Here is a 9,068-nt window from a genome sequence, read left to right on the forward strand (position 1 = left end):
AAGCAAAGAAAGCAGCAGAGATATTTTTTTTTCTAGAGAAAGTAGTACTATTCATTCATATATAAAAGTAAATTACATTGTAAGTACTCACTGAAGCAGAAAAATGTTTGATGCCACTAGTTCACCAAACTCTTACAGCAGATATTCAGAACTGCAAGTGACATGCTACAAAAATTTAAACAAAGCTAAATTCAGCAGAACATCTAAATAATGGCACCAGTAAGAAACAGCTTAAAAAATGTAGGAAAATTCTAAACAATTCCACATTCCAAAAAGAAATGTCACGTACCACTTTCTTTTCCAGACATAAGGAAGTATTTGTTTTTATATACTCAGATTCAAGTAACCTGGGAAGGAGGAAATTTTTATTTGAAGTCTCACAGCATACAGTCAGGGCTTGCGTCACAAGTTGACTTAATTAGTTAAAGAAATAGCTGTCCAAGAAAATGTTAAAATTAATCTGAAATTTTTAAAAATATCACAGGACCCTAAAACACAAATACTTAAACAGAAAATAAGCATGCAGTTGTGAAACCTCTGACAGCTCACATTATACAAGGTAAAACATGTAGCTGCCTATCTCCATAGCATACAGAGATGGAGCCCAGAATGTGACCCACATAACGAGTTCAATTAACAGCACAGGTGATGCAGTAGCTAAGCAGGTGTGATAAGAAGGACCAGCAACTGTCAACTTGCCCATTTTGGGAGGAAGGGTGAGGTTACTGCCTGCAATATTGCTTTACCCCCCTCCCAACCGCAAAGTGATGTAAAATTAACTGATGTTACATAAGGTGATATGCATGACATCAGTAGCTCTGCCCCATTAGGGCTCGCAAAGAAAAATTCCTTACAAGGCTGTGGTGTGGATGACGCAATACCAGGACATGTTGATATTCTCTCTGTCTCCCTGGCACTTATAGTTAGAAGGTCTCCAGCATTCCTCCCACGACAGGGAAGCCTATCCAAAACCAAAAGTCAGACAGTTGTCAGGGAGAAATTAGAGAGGAGGATGGAGTTTAAACTTCAAGATGAGTGTGATGCCTGACAGTGTGAGGGACAAAAAGTTAACAGATAGCTAAAATTGACAGTTAATGAAAAACAGAGTTTGTTATATAGAGCACACCCTGCCATGTATAGCAGCTAAAGCAACAGAAAATCTGTATCACATCTAGCAGATGGTGCTGCTGAGGGAAATACCAAACCTAAAACCTGTTTGTGTCTCCCGTATAAATGGTAAAGTGAGCAGCAGCATCATATTAAGTAGCAGCCATGGCAACGCTAAGTGATCAAGAGTACACAGTGTAGCACAGGCTGGAAACCATCAAAGGCTGCTATACGAGCAGCGATTTTATGTGCACATTACGTTTGTTTTCAAAGTCACACTAATATATAAAAGATGTGCTTAACAGAAGGAGTTGAATTTAGCAGCAGTCATGTGTTTTTTTAATTGAAGGGACCAATGGTCTTAATTCAGACAGGGCCGCATGGTTCCATGCTTCTTTAAAATCTGACTCCTTTTGCTAGAGTAGAAGGCGCACAATTTTTGTATAGTGAAAGCTGCCATCCACCCCGTACAATACAAGCCATTCCCTTTGGTGAATTTTTTTTCGCTTGTATAAGCTATGTAACACTGAAGAGTATCTCAAACAAGAACTAGATAAAACTACAGACATGTTTAAAAATACAGGCTATGATGTGAAGACAATACATGATAGCTGGCAGAAATTCATACACAGAGTTAATGGACACCAGAAAAGTAACCAGGATGGACAATACACAGGGGCTGTGCATAAGAAAGAGACAAATGAAAATATATTTTTTGTTACAACATACAGTTGCCTGAGTCCCAAAATAATAGATCAAGTTAGATATTTCTGTAAGTATATGACATCTTTAAGGGATGCTTCAGAGTGGTTGAACAAAGAATTAGCATTTTCCTACAGAAAAGGAAAAAGTATACAGAATTTTTTGGTAAGAGGTAAATTCAGTATTCCATCTCCCATATAGTTTGACAATGTGTGGTACATTTGCTTGTGGCAAGTGCAAGGCCTGCACGTATGTAATAAAAACTTTTCCTAGAATAATTGTCGCCTCACAGTAAGACGCTGTCCGGTTCGATTCTCAGCTAGAGCGTCTTCTGCGTGGAGACATGAGTGAATGGGCGTACCTTCGTTGAAGGTTGTGCGTCAGGCCTGGCAAGCCGGTAAGTAAAAATCAACTGCCAATCATTAGCGGACCGGAGTTCCACTGTGGCGACCCCTAACCGGGAAAAAGCCGAAAGACACAAACAAACTGAAGGCATTATATATATGCCTTGAGATGTCCTTGCAACAAATTTTATATTGGAGAAACAAAAAGGTGTTTTAAAATTAGAATTTTAGAGCATGTGAGGGATATTGCTAGTAAAAAAGCAGAGAGCGCTATAGCTGAACATTTTAGTTTGTTTCATGATGGAGAAAGTAAAGGGTTACAAGGCACTGTTTTGGAAAAAAATACAAATATCTAGATTTGATGTTTTTTTTATCAAGAAAGAGTTGCTTTTAAAAGAATCAACTTACATTTTACAATTTGACACCTTGTCTCCAAGGGGACTAAATGAAGGATGTAATTGGAGCGTACGTCTTTAATTGTATGATTGTTTAATTGATGTATTTGTATGTATATATAGGGCAAGTTTTTTACTTTGTGTTGTACGCCTTGAAGGCTTTGGCTGAGACGTCAGAGTTTTATTACATTTGTTGGATATACTGGTGGTTGTTTTTGTTTTTGCTACAAGGCAACTTTTCATTTTGTGTATTAGTTGGATTCATTTTGTTAGACTGTCAGACAGTAGCTTAAACTATTTCATATAGGCTTTGTATGTAACTGCATTTGTTGGAAAGCTGCAACTGTCACTTAAGGAACACAAAAGGGGAAAATTTAATGACAAGAATTGTTAGCGTTATTTGCAGAATCTCCATGGAGCCTTCATAAATACAAACTCAGCATCATGCATAGTTTAAATGACCATAATGAGGAGGAGTTTGTCACATCTGATAGACATTAGTTTGATACTTGGTAATATTGTTTGCAAGCATTAAAGGGAACAGAAAAATTACGCTCATTGGTAAAAACTAGCCTATCAGCATACCTCTCAATTGTCCAGATTTTTGTCTCATATTTTTGATCTGTTGTGCATAACAGCTGTAGTTCAGACAAATCACTAAGGATTAAAGTCACTAAATAATGCCAGACTATTGAGTTTCAGACTTTATAACCTTCAAATGCAAGCAAACATACATCCTGTTATTCTAGCAACTTTCTAAATTTGTAAGAACAATATTTAAAATCTGTCCCTATTTTTGGACCTCCCCCTCATTATTTTAGGCTTTGTCCAGATTTTTTGCACTGCGAAGTTGAGCAGTATGGCTATCAGTCTGAAGATTACTACAAGCATAGCCAAAAAACAGAGGTCAGAATCATACCCTATATCTTGTATCAGTGGGGTAAGGACCTTGACCAATATGCCAGCCCCCTCCCTCCCACTGTAAACATCTTTCTAAGGTAACAGTGTACTAGCTGGAAGGTAACACTGATATACACTGAAAAGAAGCAGTCATCTGAGTATGTACGTCAAAGAGGTCACAGTATAACAGTCTTGTCACATTATTTTATAATCAGTGGGTCATGACAAATTTTGTTAAGGCGTTGACAACATGTCACTTTATATACTATCCTGACAAGCCATTCAGTGAATAATGCTTCCCCATCACTTCATTCTACAAAAAGAACACAAGAACATACTATGTTCATAACTTATAAGTGAGGTGTCAGATTTCGATTCCAGCAACAAGCACAATAACTGTTTAACAACAGTACTACTTTCATGGCATATATGAGACACACTCTGCAACTCCCATTTACGACACTGCATGTGATGTTGATGAATATGGTGGAATGTTTGTTGTTTTGTTTTATGTCTTGCTTTTGATTGTGTGGGAATTATTCTATTTTCAGTTTAAGGTGTCTTGCACAGTCGTTTTTTACTTCACACGTTCTTGAAACCTGTGCATAAGTGCAGCTGTTTCAGCAGTTTATGCCGAGTTAAAAAGATCAGTTTCCAGTTGTCTGGCAGGCAAAGCAGAATAGAGCTTTTCAGCAAGATCATATCCTGATGTAGTGTTGATAAAGTGAGCATGGTTTCTTTCCAAGTACCTCTTCACCATTTCTCATATGAGCAGAACACACTCCAAATACAATAACACCCAAATTATTTAATGGCAAGTCCATCTTCTCTTTTCCAATACAATCTAAGTGCTGATATAAAACATTTTGAAAATATTTTTAAAAAGCTGTTTTCCTCAACAGTGGTTGCCTTGTCAATTAAAAAACGAATACCATTTAAAATTCCAGTTCAGTATTCAGCAATGTATTTTATCACTTTAGTCATAACCAGCATGTGCGTTATCTCCCTTTCTTGATAGTTATAGCAAAAGCCATAATGTATGACCATACCTGGCATGAAGCATTGAACTTCGTTCTACTTAAGACCTAACATTTACTGCAAAAAGTCTTTATTACCTTTGTAATGTAAAATCATTGGATGGAAATTATCATTCCCACTTTATTTCAAAGTGGATAGTCACATGCAGTATAAAACATTATTAAGAATTTCGCAAAAAACTCAGTGATGATTATTTCAGAAATGTTGTTGCACTTGGAACAACAGCCTGTCTGTTCTTAACAACAATGCTACTACTACATTCCTTCATACTGCAAAGCTTGTTTTATCATAGGTTCATAGGTAGGTACTAGGCTATTTGCCCGAGGGCATTTCTAAGCCTAGCCAGAGTGTGTCGGCTTTCGCCACCCCATTGATTAATTAACTGATTCACTGTCAAGCAGAGCCAATGAAGTGATCCCAGGGGTGTATTTTCTGTTACCCATCCACTCGTCAAGGTTTCTCTTGAAGAGTGTTAGTGAAGGGCTCTGCCTGATGTAATTTGGAATTTTGTTCCAAAGCATGGGGAGTCTCTGTGTCAGGAATCTATCTCTACAGCATGTTCTATTTATTGCTGTGGCGAGATTTAGCTCACTAGAGTGCGTGGCTCACAGTGACTTGGATTTCTTTAGGTGGAGCATGTCCATCAATTCTGAGTTGGACATGGCTTTGTAAGTCAGGCAGAGATCACCTCTGAGTAAGTGAAATGCCACTGAGTACAGCTGGAGCTTTTCAGTCAGGCTGCATAGGACATATGTTTGAGGCCAGTAATCCTCTTGGTGAGGTACTCTTGTGGTCTTTCCAGCTGTTGGAAGTGTCTTGTTAGGTACATCCCAAATGGGGCATTGTACTCTATGATGGGTCTAATGAGTGATGAGTAGAGGGGCACTATAACCTCATTGTTTCTAGATGCGAACCCTTTAGTAATTAGATGGGCCACATAGAAGGATTTCCTAACTACTTTGGCAATATGATTGTCAAAGGAGAGATTACTATCTACCTGGATCCCCAGATCTCTTATTACCTCTTCTGTATTAAGGGGGCTGCCACCTATGTTGTAATTTGTGGGTGTTTTGCTTTTCCCAAATGGGATGACTATGCATTTTTTGGCATTTAGCTTGAGGCCATGACTTTGACACCAGGTGTCCGTCTCAATAAGACCCTTTTGGAGGATGTCCGTGTCAGCCGGAGAGTCAATTATGGCTCCCAGTTTGCAGTCATCGGCGAACTTGGTTAGCCATAGTCCTCCTGTGTTTGCCTGTACTTCTGAGAAGTATATGCCGAACAGTAGGGGTCCCAGGACTGAGCCTTGCGGGACACCACTTGTGACTGGTTTAGAGTCGGACCTGGAGCCTGCTATTCTTACTGTGTGAGCTCTGTCTGTAAGCCAGTTGGCAACCCATCTCGTAACGTAGGGGTTGATGTTCAGGCTGGTGAGTTTTTCTGTAATACCCGAGTGGGGAATGGTGTCAAAAGCCTTGGCGAGGTCAAGGTAGGCTGTGTGAACCACCTTTCCCTTGTCTATGGCCTTGTTGACTGTCTCGAAGAAGTCAACCAGGTTTAGTAGGCATGATCTGCCCTTAACAAAGCCAAACTGGGTCGGGTCAAGTGTTTGGAAGGTCCCAATGTCTTTGTTAATGAGTTCCATGATGATGCGCTCCATAGCCTTGCAGACCAGGCTAGTCAAGCTATGAGGCGATAGCTACCAGGGTCAGTTGTGGCCCCTCCTTTGTAGAGAGGAATAACTGTTGCTGTGTGCCATTCTATGGGCACGTAGCCTGTGGAGAGGCTGAAGTTGAACAGCGTGTTTAGGTGGGGGGTTAGTTCATTCTGTAGTTCATGCAAGACGCAGCCTGGGACACCATCTGGTCTCACTGACGCTGTGTTTTTGGCTTTTGAAAGGGCTGTTTTCACCTGTGCGTCTATGATTTTTGGGACACTACACTTTTCTGGTATTGTTGTGGGCCCTTTTGGAGGTGAGAGGGGTGTGAAGTTTGCACTGAATCTACCTGCCAGGATGTTGGCAATATCAATAGGTTCAGTATATTTTGTGCTATTTTGCACTAGTTCAATGCATATCTACGAGTTGCCTCTTAGATTCTTAACATAGCTAAAGAAGGCTTTGTGGTTATCTTTTGAATCCTTGGCTATTTTTCTTTCGAAGTTAGCCTTGGATGATTTCATGAGGGACCTTAGTTTCTTACTGATACTGATCAGGGATGTCTTTCCTTCTTGGGATTTGTTTTTTTTCTGAACTAGTTTCCTCCTTCTATTGCATAGCCTGTTTATTGCAGGGGTCCAGCAAACTGGTTTCCTTCTCTTAGAGGAGTGAGTCTTGGTGTTGCTAGGGATGGCACAATCCATGCATCCTTGTAGGTGCTCATAGAGTGCATTTGTAAAGGTTTCTGCATCTTGGGCAGCGTTGTCCTTTAGAGTGGGGGCTGTGAAACCTATCACCTCTGTCTTAAGTAAGGTAAAGTTTGCTTTAGAAAAGTTTTTTACTGTGGTTTCCTTAGTTGGGGGTGGTGGTGGGATGTGGATATCCAGAGTGATTAGTTTATGGTCTAATCTAACCAGTGACGGGTTGACCTCCAGTGTGGAATACCTGTTGCCCATGTTGGTGATGACCAGGTCCAATATGTTTTCACCTCTAGTAGGGGAGTTTACCAGCTGATCCAGGGTGTTTGAGTTGATGAATTCCAGGAAGCGCTGGGCCTGGGAATTTGTACTTGAGTAGTTTTCCCAGTGAATGGTAGGGTGATTGAAATCACCAAATATCAGGGTGTTCGGTAGGACCTTCATGTTTTCCAGTGTCTCCAGAAAAGTGGAGTGGTGGTCATGGAGGGTGATCTGTAGCAGGCCACAATTTGCACTGCAGATTTGTCCAATGTTAGTTGCACATGGATGATCTCAGAGGTATCATGCTGCGCCACTAACCTGGAGGTGTAGGTATCCTTGATGAATATGGATACACCCCCTCCTTTTGTGTTTCGGTCTGTGTTCTGTGGCCGAAACATGTGGTATGAGTTGTAGCCCGGTAGTGCTGGGGTGCTCTCTGGAGCCTTGAACCAGGTTTCAGTTACTGCAAAGATGTCGACATTCTCCATACTGAGGAGTGCTTCGAGCACATGCATTTTGAGATTTAAACTTCTGGCACTGAGTAGCATAACCCTCAGTTTTTTGTTAATTGTGCTGTATATGGAGGTAGGTTTGACTTTTGAGCCTTGCCTAAAAAAGGCACTATGGGGGCAGCAAGAGTCTTGGCCAGTATTCGAAAGCCTAGGGGTGACAGGTGCAAGCCGTCTCTTGCGAAGCAATGCGGCTTGTCGAGCATGTCATCCCAGGCTGACAGACACTGGATCCCCTTTGAATGACACCAGAACCTTAGCCAATTGTTGAAATTGATAATTTTTTCTTTATACTGAGGTATCACTCTTGGTGAGGGTAGGATGCTACTCAGGGTCAGGGTCATACCAGCCTGGGCTGCATGATCAGAGAGCTCTTCCATGTCTCTTTTCATGTAGTCCAGGGAGGCACGTCTCAGGTCATTCACACCAACATGAACAATGACAGAGTCATATTTGTACTTGTTCTGGAGTGACCTGAGTGCTTGTGTTATGTGGTGGATTCTGGCTCCCGACAGGCATCTAACAGTAACCTTCTGCTTGTCCAGCCTAGTGAGTGGGACGTCAGTGTGCCTGACTATAGAGTCATCTATTACTAGTGTTAGGTATGTTATTTTGCCTTAAGGGCTGTGATTGTGCGGCACACTGATTTTGTGTTTTATGTGTTGTCTGGTTTGTGACGGGAAGTGCAGGTTGTTTGGTGTCTGCTTTGGAGGTCTCTGATGCTTTTGCAGGTTTTAATTTAATGCCTCCGAGTATGATTTTGTGTATTTATGTGTATTTTTTGCCAGTGCTGTTTTTAGTAGGTCTGTGTGCAGCTGGAGGTGTGGTGCAAGTGTTAAACTTCTCCTCTTGGCTGTCTGTTCCAGTCTTGGGTGGAGACAGCTTAGCTTCCAGTTTGGCTGTATAATTGCATCTCTCGCATATGTTTGTGTTTTGTGGTAGGAGGAGAGGGTTGTCTGTGAACATGAGGCAGTTGCAACATTGCCTCAGGATACCCAGATTCACCAGCTGGACTGGAGAGTGCACCTGAAGTTGCCCTTTGGTCGTGCCTGAATAGTAGGGTGAGCTGCTTAGTCGCTTGGTTGGTGAGGGGTGAATAAAGAGCCTTGCCCTGCTGGGCAATCAGTGTCAGGGTATATTAGTGCTTGCTATTAGGTCTGAGCAAGTGCTGGGCTGGAAGATGCTTTTTGAGTGCTTAGGTTGAGAGTTAGACTAGTTTCAAGGGAAAAACTGAAGAGGAGACTTAGTGGAGCCGGGAATAATTTAACCATAGCTAACCGGCACTGCCCGGTGCGCAAAACCAGGCAAGCGTGTTTTTTATAGTAGGGAAATGAAAGAGAGAGAAATTAGCCCAAAATGGCCAATAAACTACTAACTTCTGGGCTGGAACCACTCCTCCAGGGACAGATAGGTTGCTCAAAGCTCCCCTCTCTCACAGGTGTACAGAGAAACTTCCT

Source organism: Protopterus annectens, chromosome 8.part1, assembly GCF_019279795.1.
Source record: "Protopterus annectens isolate FY-2018-M chromosome 8.part1, PAN1.0, whole genome shotgun sequence".
In the NCBI taxonomy this organism is placed as follows: Eukaryota; Metazoa; Chordata; order Ceratodontiformes; family Protopteridae; genus Protopterus; species Protopterus annectens.